We start from the raw sequence: 22,036 nt of genomic DNA, 5'->3' as shown, positions 1-22,036 counted from the left end.
CACCCCCACACTCTCTGCCCCTTCCTCATTCTCTTTCTTTCTCAAAAATAAACATTAAAACAATATTATAAAAAGAATTGTTTTCTTTGAGATAAACAAAGATTCACCTGTTCACATGGACACATCTTTGCATAGGTGGTTCCATATGTTTTTAATCTATCTTAGTGGGACTTTTCTTTTTCCAATGTGATAGCAAAGTGGGTCACACTTTGTGTCACACAATAAAAAGATGGTTTGATGTAGACTAGGAAGATACAGTGTTTGAATGGTTTGGGAAGTATAGATTTGGGAGAAGTGTCACAGTGGAGATAAATTGGAACCAGAATGTTTCAAGAGGGGAGCCTCAGACCCCAAGAGAAGAAAGTCATCAGAAGGAGAGACAGGAGAGTAACAAAAGATACACTTAGTCAACTTCCTGCTCTATTTAGAGCCTGTTGCTGGTTTATGTTTATGTCTTGGGTACCTTGGATAATATGATGCTTCTTATTCTTAGTACTTAAAACATTATCTTTACATTTATACCACTTGGGAACTTCTGTGAGGCCAAGTTTTCATGTTAATTCTATTCGCTTATAAAATAGAATAACCATGGATAAATTGATTGATTTCTCTAAATCTAGCAGAGATAATAAGAAGTCACTTTTCCTAACCTCTGATTTTGGAAGGTTCCATGGCTAAGGGGCAGGTAGGTAAAGAATAATCCCTACCAAAATACTAGCAAGGTTAACAATACTACAGGGAAATATATGGTAAGGATGTGTGTAGTAATCTTTACGTAGTAAACAATGCAGTAATACTAACCAACTTTATTTCGAGTTTACCAAATGCTCTATGTGGATAATCTCCTTTAATCCTGACAACTCTGAAAGGTAGCTACTATTTTTAGTCCATTTTAAAGATAAGAAAACGAAGGCTTAAAAAGGTCAAGTCACTTAGTCTAACTCAATCTGCTGAGCACAGCAGAGATTCAAATGCAGGTTAATGAGACTATGGGTATGGATTGTCAAACAACCCTGGCAGAGAGCTCACTATAGTTGAAGGGTGTTGGTTGGCACCTACCATCGGGGAAAAGAAAACAGACCAAAATGAAAACAAAAGATGGTTACTTGCTGTGGCATTTATGGAGTCAAGGAAAAATATATTCAGGCCAAACTGAAATTGTCAGTAACCAAGATTTGTGTGTAACTTTCCAAGCAGACCGAGGGGTTCACCATTATACAAATTGAATTAAGACATCATTGCCAAACCTCAGAACTTAGAGTAGACCTGTTACTAGGTAAGAAATTTCAGAGAAAATGGAAAATCCAGCTGACAGCATTAGTAACTTGGCATTATTGTTATCCTCTGCATCGCTGCTTGAGTTCTCATAGGAGAAGCACTGATGAGAAAATTCCTCAGGTTGGTTCAAATACTGTGGGCTAGTTAATTCCAGGTGCCTTTCAGTGATGCTGTCCTTTCGGCTACTGTGACCATATGTGTGGGATAACATTATCACAGTGGCATCTATGGCCGAGAGACACACAGCTAAGGCTAGGTTTCTTCCATTTCACCCTCACTTGTTCTCATTCTCTGCATTTTTTTTTCCATTGGGGTTTTGATATTTGATGTCAGCTCAGCAGAATCTTGACTTCAAATAGGGGTTTTCTCAGCCCCAATTTAAGATGAAAAATAGCATCAATGTGTAACTTGGACGGTAAACGTCATCCCTTTCCTAAGGTATTGTTTCGGATGGTCTATGTAGCTAGAGACAAGAGTTGTATTCCTGTGTTACCTAGAAAGTTACACTAGAAGGCTGAGACAAATAGAAAGAACCCTATGTATAGGCATCTTGCCCAGGCTTTCTACACCTTGCTTGCCTCCATGCTCCCAGGATTGGAACTCCTTTCTCAAATATAACTATTTCTATAAATCAGCAAGAAAAAGACAATCATAGAAAACCAGACAACAGTCTTTAATATGTGCTTCTCAAAAGATGGTGTATAGAAAACCAATCAATACATGAGAAGATGCTCAATTTCATTGTTATAATGCAAATTAAAATTATGGGGAGATACACAAGAATAAGAGTAAAAAGGAAGTAATGCCAAGGGTTGGGGAAGATATGGGAAAAAGCCAAACTCCTGTGCAGAGAGTATTATATATTGGTTAACCATTTTGAAAAAAATTTGAGTCTCTACTAAAGCTGAATATATGTGTACTCCATGACTCAGCAATTCCACTCCGAGTCTATATCCACCAGGAACACAAAGGTATGTTCACCAAAACCCGAAACAAAATCAACAAACAAAAAAGCATGTGAAGAATATTCACTGCACGATCCATAATATCCAAACCGGAAGCTACCCAAATGCCGATCGACAGTAGAATGAATACATTGTGGTACTTTCACACAATGGAATATTACATACACGATGAAAATGATTCACAAACACGTGCAACAATATAGAGGAATTTCATAGGCATAATGTGCAATGAAAGAAGCCAGATACGAAAAACTGCATATGGTATGATTCCATTCAAGTAAAGTACAAAATGGACAGTATTGATGCCATATTTATTCCAAGTCAGAATAGTGTAGAGTCTTGGGGCTATACAGTGTTCAGTAAAAGGGTTTTGGGCTGTTGATAATGTCCTATTTTTTGATCTGGGTGCTGGTTACACGTGTGTTCACCTTCATTGAATTGCACACTTACGACTAATGAGCTTTTTTTCTGAATTTATCTTATTTCTTCAGTAAAATAATTTCTAAAAATGGGTGAAGGAAGATTTCTTCCGTAATACATGAATCTGAGTATCACATCAGTTAGGTTGCATTTATTAGAATAGTTAGCAATCTCCTTAAAAAGCAGGCAGTGGAGACTTGACAGGATGAAACCAAAGTCAAGCAAGTTTTGATATGGATGGGAAGGTGGCAGAGAATCTGAAAGACTTGTGAACACAGTAGGCCCAGAGGGAGAGCTGGTGTGGGTACAGCTGCATTTAGGAGGCAGCTGTGGATACTTTAAAGGGCCCGGATCAGGGAACGTGCAAGCAGACAAAGGAAGAGAGAAAGAGATTCTGGGATATAAAATGGAAAGCTGGAGGGTAGGACCTGAAAACGCACTTCTCTTATTTCACAATTTGCCCGGGGCTAGACCTACTCGAAAATAATGTTGATGTTATTGCAAGTGACATAGAATTGAATTAAACTTTCACTAATAATTCGGAACAGTATACCTTTCTCCTTGTAAGCCTTGGTGGTCTTACACAGTGTTTCTTTCTTAGTTCTTCATTTACAATTCACTAAGGCTGAAAATGGAAGGAAGGAAGTGGGATTCAACCCACACAGAACATTCATTCTGTATGGACTTCAGACAGTAAATGTTACCAGTAAGACCGTGTGATTTTATACATGAAATACAATTTAGAAGCGTTCCGATACTAAATACAAGGGCTTCAATTAATAATGTTTTCTCAGAGATAATTTTATTTAGGGAAAATAATTTTCTGTATTCATTCATTCACTTATTCTGTGAAAACTTGATGAATTCATCCTCATCATATATCATTATTAGGTCCTTCTCTTCAAACCTATAAGAATATGGACTATCGAAACAGCAGTCGCCAGCATAAATGCCTCCAACAATTTGAAATTATGGCCAAAATATAAATTATAAAAATTTTAAATAAGAGAGATGGTCTGGACCCCAAATAGAATGTGTGCTTTAGAAATCATGCTGATGAGTTAAAAACATGGTAGAGAATTGAGAAATAAATAAAATAGTATAAAATATCCTGCACTTTAAATTCTATTGGATGTATCTAATACCAGTTTAAAATGTTGACTTTTCCCTGTGTGTTTAACAGTATCACTATGCGAATATTGAGCCCTTGTAATGGAACCCTTATGGTGTTTATTTTTGTCTACGTGTTGAAATGGCACTGTTTCTACAGGGAGAACATGTAGTAGAGAAGCCACTTGTTTTCATCTCATTTTTCTGGGATCATTTATTCCCTTGGGTTGCAATAAAGATTACACTTCCCACTGTAACTCTCAATCTCAGTGGATTCCTTTCTCTCTTTTTTTTTTTTTTTTTTGTCAGGGATAGGAAAGATGGCCTCAAACAAAGATCTACAAAGTCAACTAGAGGTATTCAGCTTCTTCCTTTTCTGATGATCTGTTCCTCTGGGCGGTAAAAACTTTGCTTTTGTCTTTCAACAAAAATGTTGCTTGATCCCCATAGGGTTTTAATCCTGTGATTCCTTTTTCCTTCCTACAGCCAATTTCCCCATTTTTAAAAGAAGGTACCCTGGCTCCTCATAGTTCGAAATAGAACATATATCCTTAAATCAATAGGCTGTTTTAAATTTAGGAAGTGAAGTCTGATCAATTGATGTTTGTTTGAGGACTTCATATTATTTTGAAAAGGGCTGGTCCACCTTTCCTAGGCTAACCCAGCCCTGAGTCTTAGAAGCATTCTTCGGGAATAGCCCCTACCCCAGAAACTCTATAGGTATCTGTAATTGCAATCAATAGAGCTCTGGAACAGAATTCTAAGTGAGAAATAAAATTATGCTTTGAATATTGTACTTTTTTTCGTTCCGGTTTTCAAGGCATTTTTCCTTTTGAGACTTGTCATAATATTCCCCTTTAAGTGACCCTCATATTCTCCATCACAAATCACAGAAGGCTTATAGATAAATAATTCCAGTGCTAATTGAACCCTGTAATTCCGTCTCATGACATTTTGTGTGATGTTACATGAATACCATAAGGGAATAATGCGGTGTAAATCTAGGTTCGTGAAGAGAACTTGGCATCATTTATATGTATATCCAATGCCTTCAGAAGGTTACCTAACCTTTATGTTTTCTTTATCAATAAAATTAAAACGATTCTTCATTACGTTATTTGGACAGTGCTTCAAATGATTGAAATATTAATGGGAAATTATTGAAAATTAACATATTCCATGAATTTTTGTTCCCCTGACATTTAATAATAAAAAAAAATTTTTTTAAAGAATTACAGCATCGAAAACGAGCTTAAAAATTCCCCTAATTTAGGGGCACCTGGGGTGGCTCAGTTAGTTAAATGACCAACTTCAGCTCAGGTCATGATCTTGCAGTTTGTGGGCTTAAGCCCTGCATCAGGCTCTGCGCTGACAGCTCAGAGCCTGGAGCCTGCTTCAGATTCTGTCTCCCACTCTCTCTGTCCCTCCCCGACTTGTGCTCTGTCTCTCTGTCTCAAAAATAAATAAACATTAAAAAAAATAATAATAACAAAGTTCCCCTAACTTACAGATGGAGAAAACAAACATCTTTTGAGGAAGTCTGCCACTTTCAGTATCATCAAGAACGCAGTCAGATACTTAATTATCACTGTTCCCCCAAAAGAGATACTCCTCACATATTCTAGAATGAAGAACAATTCTGGATTTCTAAAATGGCACAACTGAACACAGAAATTGCTAAACATGCCAGTGATTAGCCTGGATCAGAGATAGTTCTAGTAAGTTACGGCTTTCTTCCCCTTATTATTATTAAAGAACAAAATGAAAATAACCAAGAAACATATTAAAGACTGTACGTACCAATTCAAATAGAATAGAATGCTAATTTATCATTGAAGAAATATTTGTAATACCCAGGCTCTGAATACAGTGTACCAGGGGAAAAAAATAGGCTTCTGGGGACACCTGCTAACAACCCTTCAGGCTCAGTTATCTCATGTAAAAAATGGAGTCATTATCTACCTCAGGAATTAAATGAGATAATGGGGATTAAACAAGTTAATTCCTATAAATGATTTAGCATAGTACCTGGAACATAGTTGACACTCAGTAAACACTAGCTATTTTTATAACTGTCATTATTATTGTTATTTGCCAAACTTATGTTCTAAGAAGTCCCTTCAAACTTTTAATTAACAACTAGTGAATCTTCATCCCTTGGGAAAATACAGGGTTAGGCTCCCACAAGCCTGGTCACAATACTTTCATCTGCTGAACGATATATAACCCTGTTTTATGTGTATTTCTGTTTAAAGACACCGCTTCAATATGTATTATTGATTCATTAGCATTGAACTCAGCCAACACCACTGTAACCCATGCCTCGATACAGCTCATCTAGCCCACATATCTTCTCCACAAGGCCCATCACAGCCTTCTTGCACTTAGGAATACTAGACAATACTTCAGTACTATACTTGGAAGCCATTTGAAGCAACAAAATCATCACCAAAAAGCACAAGAATGGGAAAAAACATCACACTAAATGGACCCCAAAAAAGGACAGTTGCTCAGCCTCAACTGGGAGTGTGCACTTCAGGTGACAAGTTTTGCTGCTATGTGCACATGCGTGTCTGCAAATAACTGCAAAACCCTGGGACTTTGATTTTGAAGTTACAAGGAAAGGTTAGCCGGTAGGTGAATTCACAAATACAGAATCGACAAACAAGGAAAATCGACCGTATTCAGTTTTTGAAAAACGAAAATAAATTGTTTGCCTGGATAAGAGTTTCGGGAGGGAAGCAGCCGAACAAGAAGTTTGGAGATTTATACTCATGCCAGGAAAGGCAGGATCTGGTAAGCCCTGTTAAGAAGTCCTTTTCTAATAATAATGAGGCGCCATCAATAAAAGTTTGAAATGGAAGAATGTCATAATTAGATTTGTGTTTTAGAAAGAGCACCTCCTTATAATGAACACGAGAATAGAAGCAGCCTCTAGACTGGTGTCTTGTACATGGTACATGCTCCATATTTACTGAATAAATTCCATATTTGCTGAGTGAAATATAGAGGTTAGTTTTGCTGGGGCTGGAGATACGGCTGGAGGCAGCGTAACTTTAAAATGCTACTACTGTTCAACATTGTGCTAGAGGTTCTGGCCAGGGCGCTTAGGGAAGAAGTGAAATGAAAGGCATTCAGATTCAAAGAGAAGTAAAAGTATATCTGTTTGAAGATGACATGATCTTATACATAGAAATTCCTAAAGTTTCCACTAAAAACTGTCAGAGCTAATAATCAATTTCAGCAAGGTTTTAGTATACAAGATCAGTACATAAAACCAAGTGTATTTCTGTTCGGTAGCAATGAACAAAGCAAAACTAAAATTAGGAAGACAACTCTATTTACAATAGAATAAAAAAATAAAATGCTTAGGTGTACATTTAGCAAAAAAACACAAAAGGTAGGGGCGCCTGGGTGACTCAGCCAGTTAAGCGTCCGACTCTTGGTTTCAGCACAGGTCATAATTTCACGGTTTGTGAGTTTAATCCTTTAATTCTCTGCTGGCAGCACAGAGCCTGCTTGGAATCCTCTCTCCCTCTTTCTCTATGTCCCTCCTCTGCTCACTCGCTCGCTCTCTCCCAAAATAAACAAATAAAAGAAAAACACAAAATGTATACACTGAAAGGTATAAAATGTGGTTGAAAAAAACTGAAGACCTAAATAAATGGAAAGACATCATATTCCTAGATTAAAAGACAGTATTGTTAAGATTTCAATAGTCCCTAAATTGATCTGCAGATTCACCATAATCCTTATAAAAATTGCAACTGCTTTTGGGGCACATGGGTGGCTCAGTCAGTTAATTGTCTGACTTCGGCCCAGGTCACGATCTCGTGTTTTGTGAGTTTAAGCCCCACTTTCAGTGTAGAGCTTGCTTGAGATTCTCTCTCTCTCTGCCTCTCCCCCCCCGCCCTTTCTGTCTCTCTCAAGATGAACTTAATTTTTTTTTATTACAACTGCTTTTTAATATTGCTGTTATTGGGAAATTGACATTGATGCTTAAAATTCATGTGACAAGTATCTGACTCAGGATAGCCCAAACAATCTTGAAAATTATTGAAATTGGAGGACACACGGTTCCTGGTTTGATAACTTACTGTTAAGCGACAATACTCAACACAGTGTGGTATTGGCATAAATCTAGACATAAAGACCAAAGGAATAGAATTGAGAGTCCAGAAGTAGACCCTCACGTTTTTAGCCAGTTGATTTTCAACCAGGGCCAAGACATTTCCATGGGGGGAGAAGGAGTCTTTTCAATAAGTTGCTGGGCCAACCAGAAACCTCATGCAAGAGAAAGACATTACATGCCTAACTTGCACCATAACCAAAAATTAACTAACAACTGATCAAAGTACCAAATGCAAGTTTTGTAAAACTATAAAGTCTTAGAAGAAAAGAGGCGTAAATCTTTGTGACCATGAATTCGTTGGTGTTAACTTTCTTACGTATGATGCCAAATGCTTGAGTAACAACAGCAGCAATTAAAGATAAACTGGACATCGTCAAATTTAAAACTTTGTGGTTCAAGTGATACCATCAAGAAAGTGAAAAGACTACACCCAAAATGGGAGAGAATTTGCAAATTATAGATCTGATAAGGAGCTTGTGTCTAGAACACACGTATAACGAAGATAACCCAATTAAAAATAGACAAATAACAGGGCGCCTGGGTGGCTCAATTGGTTAAGCGTCTGACTTCAGCTCAGGTCATGATCTCACGGCTGGTGAGTTCTAGCATCACCTCAGGCTCTGTGCTGATAGCCCAGAACCTGGAGCCTGCTTCTGCTTCTGTGATTCCCTCTCTCTCTCTCTCTGCCCCTCCCCTGCTCATGTTCTGTCCTTCTCTGTCTCTCAAAAAATAAATAAATGTTTAAAAAATTGTTTTAAATAAAAAGAAAGAAATAGACAAAGGATTTGAGTAGACAGTTCTCCAAAGATATACAAAAAGTCAGTAAGCACATCAAAAAATGCTCAAACATCATTAGCCATCAGGAAAATGCAAATCAAAAGCCACAGTGAGATATCACTTCACACCTATTCATTTGGCTGTAATCTAAAAAGCAGATAATAACAAGTGTGGGCAGAGATGTGGAGAAATTGGAACCCTGATGCTGTGGTGGAAATGTAAATTCCCAATGTGGTCTGGCTTCTTTCAAAAACAGTCTGGTAGTTGCTCAAAAAGTTAAACCAAGAAATGCTATTTGACCAAGCAGTGCTCCTCTTGGATAGATATCTGAGGGATAATGAAAACATATATCCACACCAGACTCATATGTGAAAACATATATCCACACCAAACACAAACACATTGATAGCAACATTATTCATAGTAGTCAAAAAGTGGAAACAGCCCAAATGACCATCAATTAATGAATAAATAATCTGATATATCCACTCAATGAAATATTATTCAGCAATAAAAAGTAATGAAGTCCAATAAATGCTGTGACACAGATGAATCTTGGTAACATTATGCTAAATTAAAGAAACTGTTCACAAAGACCTGTAGATTGTATGGTTTCATTTACATAAAAAGTCTAGAACAGGCAAATCTATACAAACAAAAAGTATATTAGTGGTTTCCAGGAGGTAAGGGGACAGAATGATGGTCAGTGACTGCTAATGTATATGAGTTTCTTTGGTGGCGGCAGGGGGCAGTGCTGAAAATTCTTTGGAATTAGGTAGTGGTTATGGTTGCATAAACTTTGTGAATATTCTAGAAACCACTGAAATGTACACTTTAAAAGGGCAGATTTTATGACCTGTGAATTATACCTAAAACTATTTTTTAAGAATTCTATAGAATTTCCAATTCTGATCACGATGCAATAATTGCTAGGAGAATTGTCCCCCCACTATTAATCAATACAACCATCGGTAAATTTGCGATAGAGACTTTTGAAGCCTTAGGCATCAGGTGGTACACAACTGTCATTTTTGAGAGAATGGAAAACATGAGATGAGCCTTATCTTTTCTGAACTTGAGTACATGAAATTGGAGTGCAAGCAGAACATAGTGATTTTGCATAGCTGAGGAGGCAAATTCCTATTTCAGAGGTGTAGAAGAAAGTGAAATTTAAGAGGCAGGTTCCCAGTATTTAGGGAGTTACTCAGATGGTGGGGATAAGTAAGAATAGAGTTTCCATTGCTTCCTTGGCCATGGCTTGGACTTTGCATGTAGCAGAAAACAGCTCCTGTGAGGCAGAGCAGTTAACAAACATTTCAGAATTTTCTCTGTGTTAGGAGGATGGGAGGGATGAAGAAGGGAAGGAAGAAAATGAGGTGAAGAATAGAACATATAAGTGGAAATATTGCATAGCCTCAGTGACTATAACCATGGCAAGCTTTGATTTTTCTTTTTCTTTTTTTTGAGCTTTGATTTTTCAAGTGATTAGACAAAACCAAAAATATCTTAAATAATTGTTAAGAGTTATTGACAATGTCAATCCATAAAAATTTAAGAAAAATAGGGGCGCCTGGGTGGCTCAGTCGGTTAAGCGTCCGACTTCGGCTCAGGTCACGATCTCACGGTCCGTGAGTTCGAGCCCCGCGTCGGGCTCTGGGCTGATGGCTCAGAGCCTGGAGCCTGCTTCCAATTCTGTGTCTCCCTCTCTCTCTGCCCATCCCCCGTTCATGCTCTGTCTCTCTCTGTCTCAAAAATAAATAAACGTTAAAAAAAATTTTTAAGAAAAATAAAAATAGAAGCTGTTAAATATCTAGTAAGTTTCATATCTAAAAGACATTAATTGTGAAGGACACCACAGTAGAGTGAGGATAATAAGGAAAGTAAAGTCTAAGAATTTAGTGGAATTTATTTAACTTGACAGATTCTTTTTTGTGTGGGATGATGGGTTGCAAGAGGAAGAGTGATAGGGAGAAGGGAGAGAAATTCCCCTTTATACACAAAATTATTCTCTAGAACAGAATGCTTTCAGAAATCGATTTTTTCCACAAGATCACTCCCATCAGTCCATCCATGTAGGCGGAATCCTTGGTTCAGAGTCAAACTAGGTACAATTATACTGAAAGCACTACTCAATTTTAAAATAAAGTATTAATGTCCACAAAGGTGTGAATCAATCTTTTCCAATTAATATCTTGCCCTTGTGTCCTTTTTATTTGAGTAAAGAATACATCTGTCAATTGCAAACATTTATTCACCTATTGGCAGGGCTGAACAAAAAGGCCAACTGGAAACGAGACTAGGAAAAACATGAGCCTAGTCTTATCACATTAACAAGTGATTTTAAAAATTGTTTTAACCTTGTAGTACGTGGTTAGTCATCACCATGTGCACCACTAACTCAAACTAGATACTTGTTCTTTTGCCAAATAATGTCAGTTTAAATGTGTGCAAATATCAATATCACAGTGAAATTTAGGACCTAACTTCTGACAAGGTGTGACCACATGTATGGTAATGAAATTTCATCTGTTCTCTTAAAATTTCTCCTCTAAAGATGCTTTATTTTAGGAGAAATGGAACCCATTTAAGTTTAAAATATCCATTCAGGACAGCTATGAAAAAATAAACTGTACTGAAAAAATTCCAGCTCTAAGTATATATATATGGATTTGTGATTCACGGTAACTCGTTGGAAAGGTTTTCTAAGGGCCTAACATTTTTAATACATTATGTATGAGAAAGTAAAGTTTCACTGTGTTGTATATTAGGTTAAACCCTTTAAAATAAATACTAGACAGTGAAATTCATCACAATATGCCTTCATTTAACATTTTCCTACAGCTAATGTTCATTTTTTAAAGGGCTGGCTAAGGGCCCAAAGAGGATCATGTAACACTGAAAAAAATCCCAGATCCCTGGAAAACATTATAGAGACATTCCAGTATATTTAATTTTTAAAAAATGATATTTGTCAAATTGTGAGCCATCTATTAGACTGTGCACTCTATGAATATACCACCATTTTAAAGTGTTGATAATACATCTTATTGGCCTTCCCACTAGCCAAGAGTTCCTGGTAAAATATTTTCCTACCACATAAGCCACTAGTCATCAACCATGTCAAACAACATTTTCAATTTGGATAATGAAATTCTAAGTGGACTGTACTCAATAAATAATAGAGATACATGATGTTAACTATATAATATTTTAAGCATATTTAAATCAAGTTATATAACATCCAGGAAGTTAAGGAAAAACATTTATATTGATCTCACATACATAAATCTATTAACTACTATGTTTTACCAATGTATAATTTTTAACCCAGCTTTATCCAGAATGGAATTTAATGACATATATGTATTAAAAACCAGGAACAGAAATCTGCTTTAAAAATATCAAATAAATTAACTTAAGCTCTGATATCTTTGATAGACAGGTGCATGGATAAAATACACAAAATACACAATTTACCATTATCATCATTTTAAGCATACAGGTCAGTGGCATGAATTTCATTCACATTGTTTTGTAACCATCACCACCATCCATCTTCAAAATCTTTATCTTCCTAAACTGAAACTCTGTTCCCATTAAAAAATAAGTCCTCATTGCTCACCACTGTCACAACTAGAAAGCACATTCTACTGTCTGTCTCTGTGAATTTGATGAATCTAGATACCTTATACAAAGGAAATCATACACCATTTGTCCTTTTGTGACTGGTTTGACTTAGCATGATGTCCTCAGGGTTCACCCATGTGGTACTGTGTGTAGGAATTTTCTTCCTTCAAGGCTTGATGAACTTGATGTAAAATAATAAGAATAATAACGTCTCATTGTATGCCTTATACCATCCAAAAAATTGATACTTTATTCATCCATCCATCAGTGGACACTTGGGTTGCCCTCATCCTTTTGGCTATTGGGAATAACACTGCTATGAACATGGGTGAACAAATATCTATTAAGTCCCTGCTTGCAATTCTTTGGGGCAATACCAAGAAGTGAAATTTCAGGGTTCTTTGCACCTATATTTAATAAGTTCTCAGATCTACCACGGGCTTATTTCATATTTTAAAAGGTAGCTATTGCTGTTTTGAGCCTCTTTGGAAACACAGTGTTAAATGCCATCTCTTCTTGGAAGTCCTTCCTGATCCTCCGGGATGATTAGAGTTGCCTTGTCTGAAAAATGGAGGGACAAATTTCCTTCTTTCGTTGATTTGTTGTGAGAACTTGATGTAAAAAAAGATAGGCTTAAGCACTACCTAAAGCACATGGTAAGTTTTCAGTAAATACTGGCTGTCAATACCAGTGAAAACAAACAAACAAAAAATTTTAAGTTTATTTATTGATTTTGAGAGAGAGGGAGAGAGAGAGCATGCACATGTTGGGGGGAGGTGCAGAGAGAGAGACAGAGAATTCCAAGCAAGCCCTGCACTGTCAGCACAGAGCCAGATGTTGGGCTTGATCCCGCAAACCGTGAGGTCATAACCTGAGCTGACCGAGCCACCTGGGCACCCCTGAAAGCAAAATTTAATAAAGGATGAACAGTTACTTCCTATCACGATATTAATTTTTTCTACATATGGAAATCGTTATTATTTTACCATCTAGCCAAACCTTTTTGGTTTCTTTTCTACTAAACCATATTTTCTTACGTTCTACTCAGTCTAAGTTCTCTTAAAATCTTCACTGAAGATTCTCTCCTAAATCTTCACTAAATTATTCTCATCTACTTCAGTTTTACCGTCCTAACCTAGAAATTAATTTCCAAGTCTGAGAATGAAAAAATGTCACATACAATTGGAGATGGGAAGAAGAGAGATGCTAACTTAATATTGTTTTCCATCTTTATAATACTCGTTCTCTGATAATGTGTTGACACAGTATAATGCCTTCTTGGCTCACAGACCTCCTTTGCAAATACGATGAAAACTATGGATTGTTGCTTGCCTTGCCTCCCAACAACTGCACACGGACAATTTTACATTAAAATTCTGGAGTTGGATGACCCCCCCCCCCCGAATATTCCAGGATTGTCCATAGATTCCCAGATCAACACTATTATATCAGATAAACATAAAAATCTCAATTGTATTTTCCTCTGAAATGTATCTCAGATTTCTTGCCCCAATATTTTATCCCATCCTTCCACTTGCTGTCTAGACCTCTTTATTGGTTTCTGAGGGTTAGATCAAGGCCTATTTAGCCAAATGCTCCAGATACTACAGAAAGCGATTGAAGGAACAAGCTATTATGTCTGTGTATAAGATACATCATTACCTCTTTTCCCGGAACTTGTAAAGGAGTTAGGAAACTCCTTTTCAGGCACAAATGTAACACACTAAAAAATGTTAAATTCCTTAGTGTTTTTGAAAATCCTAACACACAAAGAAACTAAGGTTCTGAATTCACACACACACACACACACACACAATAGCTCAGAAAATGTACTTCAATCCAGGTTCCTTCTAAAAAAAAAGTCTTCACTAGACTATACAAAATTTTGCACTAACTGGTAGATTTTGTAATTTTTTATTAGGTATTAAAATAAATTGGATAACGATCTAATTGAGGAAGATAAACTTGATTCATCCGAGGGCTTTTCCATCATGGAATAAGATTTATTTCTAATCTGTAAGATTCTTTTTTTTTTTTTTTCAACGTTTATTTATTTTTGGGACAGAGAGAGACAGAGCATGAACGGGGGGGGACAGAGAGAGAGGGAGACACAGAATCGGAAACAGGCTCCAGGCTCCGAGCCATCAGCCCAGAGCCTGACGCGGGGCTCGAACTCACGGACCGTGAGATCGTGACCTGGCTGAAGTCGGACGCTTAACCGACTGCACCACCCAGGCGCCCCTGTAAGATTCTTATACATATATTTGTGAGTAAGCTGTTTTATTTGAAAGCACAAACTATTACCACTGAGAACAGAGGAAACCCACCTGACAAATTTCCCCAACCCCCATGATGAGCAAAGCAATTTAATCCTAAACCAAATACGAAATACGTTGGTTACCAGAAAGTCCTAATAATGTCTTCCTAAATTACTTAAAATTTTTTTTTAATGTTTATTTATTTTTGCAAGACAGAGAGAGTCAGAGCACCAGAGGGGTAGGGGCAGAGAGAGAGGGAGACACAGAATCCTAAGCAGGCTCCAGGCTCAGAGCTGTCAGCACAGAGCCTGGCTGGGGGCTCCAACTCAAGGAGCCCTGGGACCATGACCTGAGTGGAAGTCCGACATCTAACTGAGTCACTCAGGCGCCCCCCGCCTCCCAAGGTACTTTAATTTTAACTTTATCCTAAATGCAACTTTAACTTCAGTTTGATCATAATTGACTTTACCACATGATATTTGATTGGCTATGCCTTATTCTTCGATACTCAGGAAGTGCCTCAGAGAAGTCCATGCAAATGGTCCACCGTCCCTGTTTACCTACTTGTGTGGATTGTGTGGATCGTGTGGATTCAGTAGTTGTAAGTTCTCTTGTGCCGTGTATCATCGGCAACCAATCAGATGACACCAGTACCCCTGAGTAATAGACATTGAGAGCTGTTAGGGACTCAGGTATCCCTGAGTAGGAGCTTGACTATGAGTGAGAATTTAAGACACTTGCTTCCAGTCGAGTTGCGGGGTATAATTGATGAGCAGAGGGAAAGAGAGAAAAAGAGCGATTGAACAGCAAATGCTGAGAGATCATCTAATTTCACCTGCTTTTTCTATAAATGAAACATGAAGTAACTGATTCCTCTTAGATTAGGACTGGGGACATGGCTTAGGGGGAAAAATTAGTCATTTGAGATTCAGGAAACCTGAATTCCAGACTTAAATTTGCCATTAATATTAGGCAAGATAGTTTTTCTGTGTCGAAGTTGCCACAGATGTTAAATGAGAGGATTGGGTTAGAATTCCATGATGCTAATCTTTAACGAGGCTGTGTTCATTCCCAGGCTAATACTATTTCATTTGAACATTTACATTCTAAATACAGGCATAGTAGATGGTGGTCTTTACCATCAAATTAGCATCAGGAAGTCCTCCTTATAGTAATTATAATTATTACCCAATTAATATTAGCTATTTGGGGACAGATAATGTGATGTTTTTTAAGCTATGTTAAAATTATACTTTTTAAAATTGTTAAGCAATTTTTTTTCATTTTTTAACAATAAACACAAGTATTTTTTTTAATATATGAAGCTCCTACTAAGTATCACCCACATTTCTGGGTCCTGGGGAGACAGCAGTAAACAATTTAGAAAAGAACCCTGTTGGGGCACCTGGGTGGCTCAGTCGGTTAAGCGTCTGACTTAAGCTCAGGTCATGATCTCACGGTCCATGAGTTGGAGCCCCACGTCAGGCTCTGTGCTGACAGCTCAGAGCCTGGAGCCTGCTTTGGATTCTGTGTCTCCCTCTCTCTCTGCCCCTCCCCTGCTCATACTCTGTCTCTTTCTGTCTCAAAAAAAAAAAAAAATTAAAAAAAATTTTTTAATAAAAAAATAAATTAAAAAAAGAAAAGAACCCTGTCTGTAAGTATAGACAGACAACTGGGAATATGTAAATATAAAAATCAAAATAATCTCAGAGTGTAATTAATTTCTTTAAAGAAATAAGACAGTGGGACACCTAGGAGGCTCAGTTGGTTAAGCATCTGAGTCTTGATTTTGGCTCGGGTCATGATCTCACTGTCGTGAGTTTGAGCCCCATGCTGGGCTCCATGATTCGCGAAGATTAAGATTCTCTTAATCCTTAGGATTAAGATTAATCTCTCCCCCTCTGCCCCTTCCCTGCTTGCTCTCTCTGTCTCTTTCTCAAAAAAAAAAAAAAAAAGCAGTGAATTTTATAGAGAATATTTGGTAATATGACCGGGGGTGGGAAGATGTGGTTATAGATCGAATGGTCACTTCTAAAAGGGAAAAAAATGGGGATAAGGTGGACATCACGCGAGTGAATCAGTTCTGCCCAGAAGCACAGAGCTTGGAAGGTACACAAGCCATGTAGAAGGAATGATCTTGCCCTTCAAAGAATAGCAAGAAGGCCTGTGTGGTCTGGTATGAGATGAAGTCTGAGGAATAGGCGAGGGCTAACCTGGAGAACAAGTTAAAAGTTTCCACTGAAATATTATATATCTACAACAACGAAAAGCTCTTAAACATTAACGTAAATGTACTCAAGGGGAATTTTTACTTAAAACCCAACGGACTATACATAATTCTGCCTTGTACGGAATGTGAACATGGGGAGAGTGATGTGCCCTCGTGTGTGTGTGTGTGTGTGTGTGTGTGAAAAAGAGAGAGAGAGAGAGAGAGAGAGAGAGAGAGAGAGAGAGATTTTGGCATGAACATTTCTTAAGAGAGTAGAGTAAAATTTTTTTATATATCTCACTTCCTTGTACAGAGACTGGGCAAGGACAGAATATGGGTAATACCTGAAGTAGGTGTTTAGAGGCACACTTAGTGAGTCCTCATGTGTGCCTTGGAAACTCAACAGCTCAGTTTGGGCTTGATTATAGAAAGTGGAATTATCCTCAAAAAGGAAAAGGGGGCGTTTGGTCCATGTGATGTATGGCTGGAGGCCAACATACTTTAAAGTCAAGGCATCACCAATATTCAAAATGTTGTGTAATTGCTAAGTAAACTACTTTAGTCTTGCCAAAACTTCAGTAAAGTCAGCTACACAGAAATTTTGGTTTAGAGTCCCTTTTTTGAGGGAATCATGGAAGAGGGCTGAGTTTCATGTTTGCACTGATGCAGAGCCGTAAGCGTGGAGGTGATGTAGAGGGGGACTTGGGATCCTGTGAACTTTGGCACTTGAAGCCAGAAGAGACCACGAAAATACGAGTGTCCCAGAAATCTCAGGGAGAACATCAACTGAGCGGCGTGGGCTGGCTATAAGTTATGGAAACGTTCATTTGTGTGTTCATTTTCAGTATCTCACCACTGTGGAGTCTCTTAAAGGAAAAGAAAGTAATTGGAGGAGGGAGGGAAAGAGAGAGAGAGAGAGAGAGAGAGAGAGAGAGATCTTAGAAACTATAAGCATCTATGATGCCAAAACACCAATAGGTGAGAAGAACAAGTCAAGTTCGTTGTTTAATACAGAGTGCTCAAAATAATCGGCTGATTGACTAAATTTTCACTTCCCAGCAGCTTGCTTTGTCGTAAAATAGACAGAGCGCAAACATAAATATTTAAGAGTAGAAATACATTCATTTTATTCCAAATTCTGAGACATTCATAAACACGTTTCAGTTTTATCAGCAGGAATCCATGTGACTGAGTTGTCCCATTTGCTCTGGGATTCTGGAGTTTTAAGTGGGCCAGGGTTTTGAAGTGTTGAAAGATATTATAAAGCACTTACAAGTATTCAGCTAGTCAGACTGCTCAATTAGCTGAACATTTATAACCTCAAAATTTTGACACAGCATGATTCATGTAGGAATGACCCCTTGGACAACAGATGGCTGTATTGTAGGTATGCTTGAGAGAAAGCATACAAAGCAATGTGATCTGAAGGAAATAAAATTGGAACGTGTACAGAAAGGAAAATTGAACTTAGAAACATGGATTGTACTCTTAAAAAAAAGGAAATTATTGAAAACTTTAGCTGATATACTTTTAACAATAGGGTGTTTACATTTTTTTTTTTGTTTGTTTAAGAGTGTTTAAGGCACTCGTTTAGGAGATATGCCATAAAAACAATATAGACTAAAATTAATATCTAGTTAATATCTAGGCAGCCCATACGAACTCATAAATACAAATGAACCATTTAGAAATAAATAAATAAACATGACAGGGTTTGGCAGTAAGAGCCACAATGTCAACCAAAAACCTAAATCCACAGCATTTTTATTTCTTATTTTTTTTCTCTTATAGTTGTGGGCTGCTTATATTCTGGAAAGTATTCTGGAGAAGGATTAATTCAAAGGCACATTTTAGGATGATATTTTTACCAATAAAATATAGCAAGTTTTCATTAAGAGGTTTCCATCAGTTTTTAAAGGAGAAACGAAGGTGGTTTAAATAAAAACATGTATTTTCAAGTATGTGCAGTATTTCTAAAACTCAAGTTAATGCCACATAGAAATTCATTTTGGAGAAAGAAACATCAGATCCTCCAAAATACTTTACATGAATCCATAGGACACATTCAAAATGTCCCTCTCATTTGAAGCCTATTGTATACACATTATATTGGTACAGTGCTTTCTTTCCTCTTTCTTTCTTTCTTTCTTTCTTTCTTTCTTTCTTTCTCTCCTTAATTTTCTGGGAGCACAAAATTACTCACATTACCATAAAATAATTCATGGAACAAGAAACAATAAACAATTTCTCCCAAGGGACCCAAAAAAAAAATTATCTCCAGTGGGGAAAAAAAGTCAGAAAAACCATCAGGATCCAGGGAGGAGAACAGGGCACAGGACATTCATGCCCCTACCTGTGCTCACCACAGACGATTCCTGACCATTCAGAAGAGTGTGCCACATCCGGAAGCAGTGTACGTGGTTGATTAGATTTCCCACACTTACAGCTCCATTTGATAGAGTTATTTTGGGGCAGTACAAGGACTTTTATCTGACTCTATCGAGTTAGCAATAGGTGAAAACAGAACACAGTCCTTAAATTCAGCACATGTTACTGCCTCACAACGGCTGCTTAGTTATTAAAGTCATAATAAAGTAGTGTTCCTGCTTATCAAGTTTTCCAAAATAAATTAAAAAAAAATTAACAATGAAGAAATCAGTAAGGACAAAAAAATGAATTAGCTTATGCTTTTTTTCTCTTTTATATTGTCATTTCTCCCCTACTGCTATTAAGCAAGAAAGCATTTATGGACTAGGATGCATATTATGATTAATTGTTTATACAGACTATAAACGTACATTTTAATATTCTCATGCTTATTTGGGCCTCATTTCAACGCTACTGACCAGGTTATTGTATTTCTTATCCTCAGTTTATAGACGAACCTGAAGTTTAAAGAAGATAATTTACCAAAAATCAAACAGCTGGTACAGAGGACAGTCAATATATAAAAATTTTTTGATGTTTATTTTTGTTTTGAGAGAGAGAGACAGAGACAGAGCACAAGCGGGGGAGGGGCACAGGGAGAGAGGGAGACCCAGAATCTGAGTCAGGCTCCAGGCTCTGTGCTGACAGCACAGAGCCCGATGCAGGGCTTGAACTCATGAACCATAAGATCATGACCCGAGCCGAAGTCAGATGCTTAACCAACTGAGCCAGCCAGGCACCTTGCCTGTGGTTACTATTAAATGCACAACTTCTGACTATAAATTATATTTTACCTCCTTTAATCATGCACCTGTAACTGTAATGACTCCAAATAAATATCTCTCTAAAAGATAATTTATTACAATACCTATTATCCACCCAATAGGGGCACATATTAAAAGTATAATTCTTGAGTAGTTTTCACAGGGATCTTATAAAAAGGTACCAGTGCTCTGAAGATCACTGTTAATACATACAAAATATTTTTTTTCAAAGTTCATGATTCGAATGACCAACAAATCAGAAAACGATCATACTTCAGCATCTTAGACATCATTATTAATTTCTCAAACTTTTCCTTTATATAATCTTTTTATATTCTTTTTCTAGTTTGAAGGATATTAAAAACCCATTAGGAAATTCAGCTGTTACAAGTAAAACTGAATTAAAAGAAAAAGAAATCAGGAGCAAGAGAGAGAGCTCTAACAATGATGGTAAGCTTGGGGCAGGAGGTAATCATAGTATTAATTGAGGAAAAAAATGAAATACTGTGCTGTATGGGCACACAGAGCATTTATATATACAAAAATGATTTAAAATTGGCATTGGCTAAAATATTGTCCATGAATAAATTTTTAGACTTAAAAACAAAAACAAATACAACACTCATTATTACTGATAGAAAATACAATTTAAATGCAGAACAGTTAATTAGCAAGCATGGAATATTCCACAAATTACTTACAAGTTAAGCCCTACCAAGGCTTCTGTGGTCTGCTCCTATGTGAGATAGTCGTTGTCACTGTATAGACTTTTTGCCCTTCTGCTAAATGTTCCATGACTTTCTTGGCAAGACTGAATGTAGCTTATTCTCATAAAGTATCAGAACTCTCATAATTCTGATTTTTAGTATTATCCAAATTAATTACAACTTCAAGCAGTGACACGGACTAAAATAGCAAGAGCTGCTGGTGTTCTAAAACTACTCTCAGCATGTCCCAGCGAGTACTTGGCCAGGAGCACAGGCCACTTAAAAAAAGCATGTAACCCTTTAGACGCAACAGTCAATTAAGGCCTTGGGAGAAATGTCAGCCATAAGAATGAAAAGACCTTTCCATTATTTACATACAATTTTCCTCTAATTAGTGAGAACTGATTTTAATTTTTCCCCCTTCTTTTCTCAAACAGGACCATATGGGATCAAGCTTAGAAGGGCAGCTGCTTCATTAAAGACAGACAGAGAGAGAGAGAGAGAGGTCGTTTTTCTTGTCAATCAGACCTCATGATTCGTATAGAGACGGGTTCAGCAAATGCCTGTCAGCTTAGCAGTCTTTAAAGATGTGTAAGGAACTTTGCTAGGGGCTGTGCTAATGATGTGAAACAGTAAGACATTTTCAAAAATGCCTGACAAAGTATAAAAATAATCAGAGTGTAGTGTCCCCAGCTACTGATGTCTAGGTGGTAGAAAAGAGATCCACTAGTCTTTTATTTAATACTGTTTGCTTGCCAAATAACTGTACGTAATATGTAAAAAAAAAAATGATTTAAATGTAGGATAGTCAAAATAATATCTTAAAGTGACTTTTGTAAAGCAATTTGAAAAGACTTTTGAAATATTTGAGTAGAATTGACTATGGGATAATTATAAGTACTAGCCAGTCCCTAATATCAATCTGGTATTGACATATCTTTGGGGGCACGGATTGGGAAAGCTTTCACACGAGTGCATGCGTTTCATTTTTTCTTCTATGGAATGGACAATACTAATATAATAAAATTCATTTTGCTGATGTCTTAATTTTATCTCTAGATTTGAGAATATTTATCTCCGGAGGGAAGAATGTTCTGGGTCTTTCTAATTACATTACCTCTTTAATATAACTTTGAAAAGTGTTTCTAGGTCACTAGATTATGAGGAGAGACTTAGACTAATTTACACATTTAAGAGTAGAATTTAAAAACACCATGCGTTTCAGCTTGACTTATTTATATTTATTTGTTTCCAAATGTTAAGTTGGAATTTCCACATGGGAATTTCCAAATGAGGTAGCAGGCATATGATATTTCTCTAGCAGTTTTTACACTATCCTGACAGTAAGAAAGATTGACATAA

Source organism: Panthera uncia, assembly GCF_023721935.1.
Source record: "Panthera uncia isolate 11264 chromosome B2 unlocalized genomic scaffold, Puncia_PCG_1.0 HiC_scaffold_24, whole genome shotgun sequence".
Taxonomy (NCBI): Eukaryota; Metazoa; Chordata; class Mammalia; order Carnivora; family Felidae; genus Panthera; species Panthera uncia.
The sequence above is the reverse complement of the archived record's forward strand: the minus strand, read 5'-3'. Positions refer to the sequence as shown.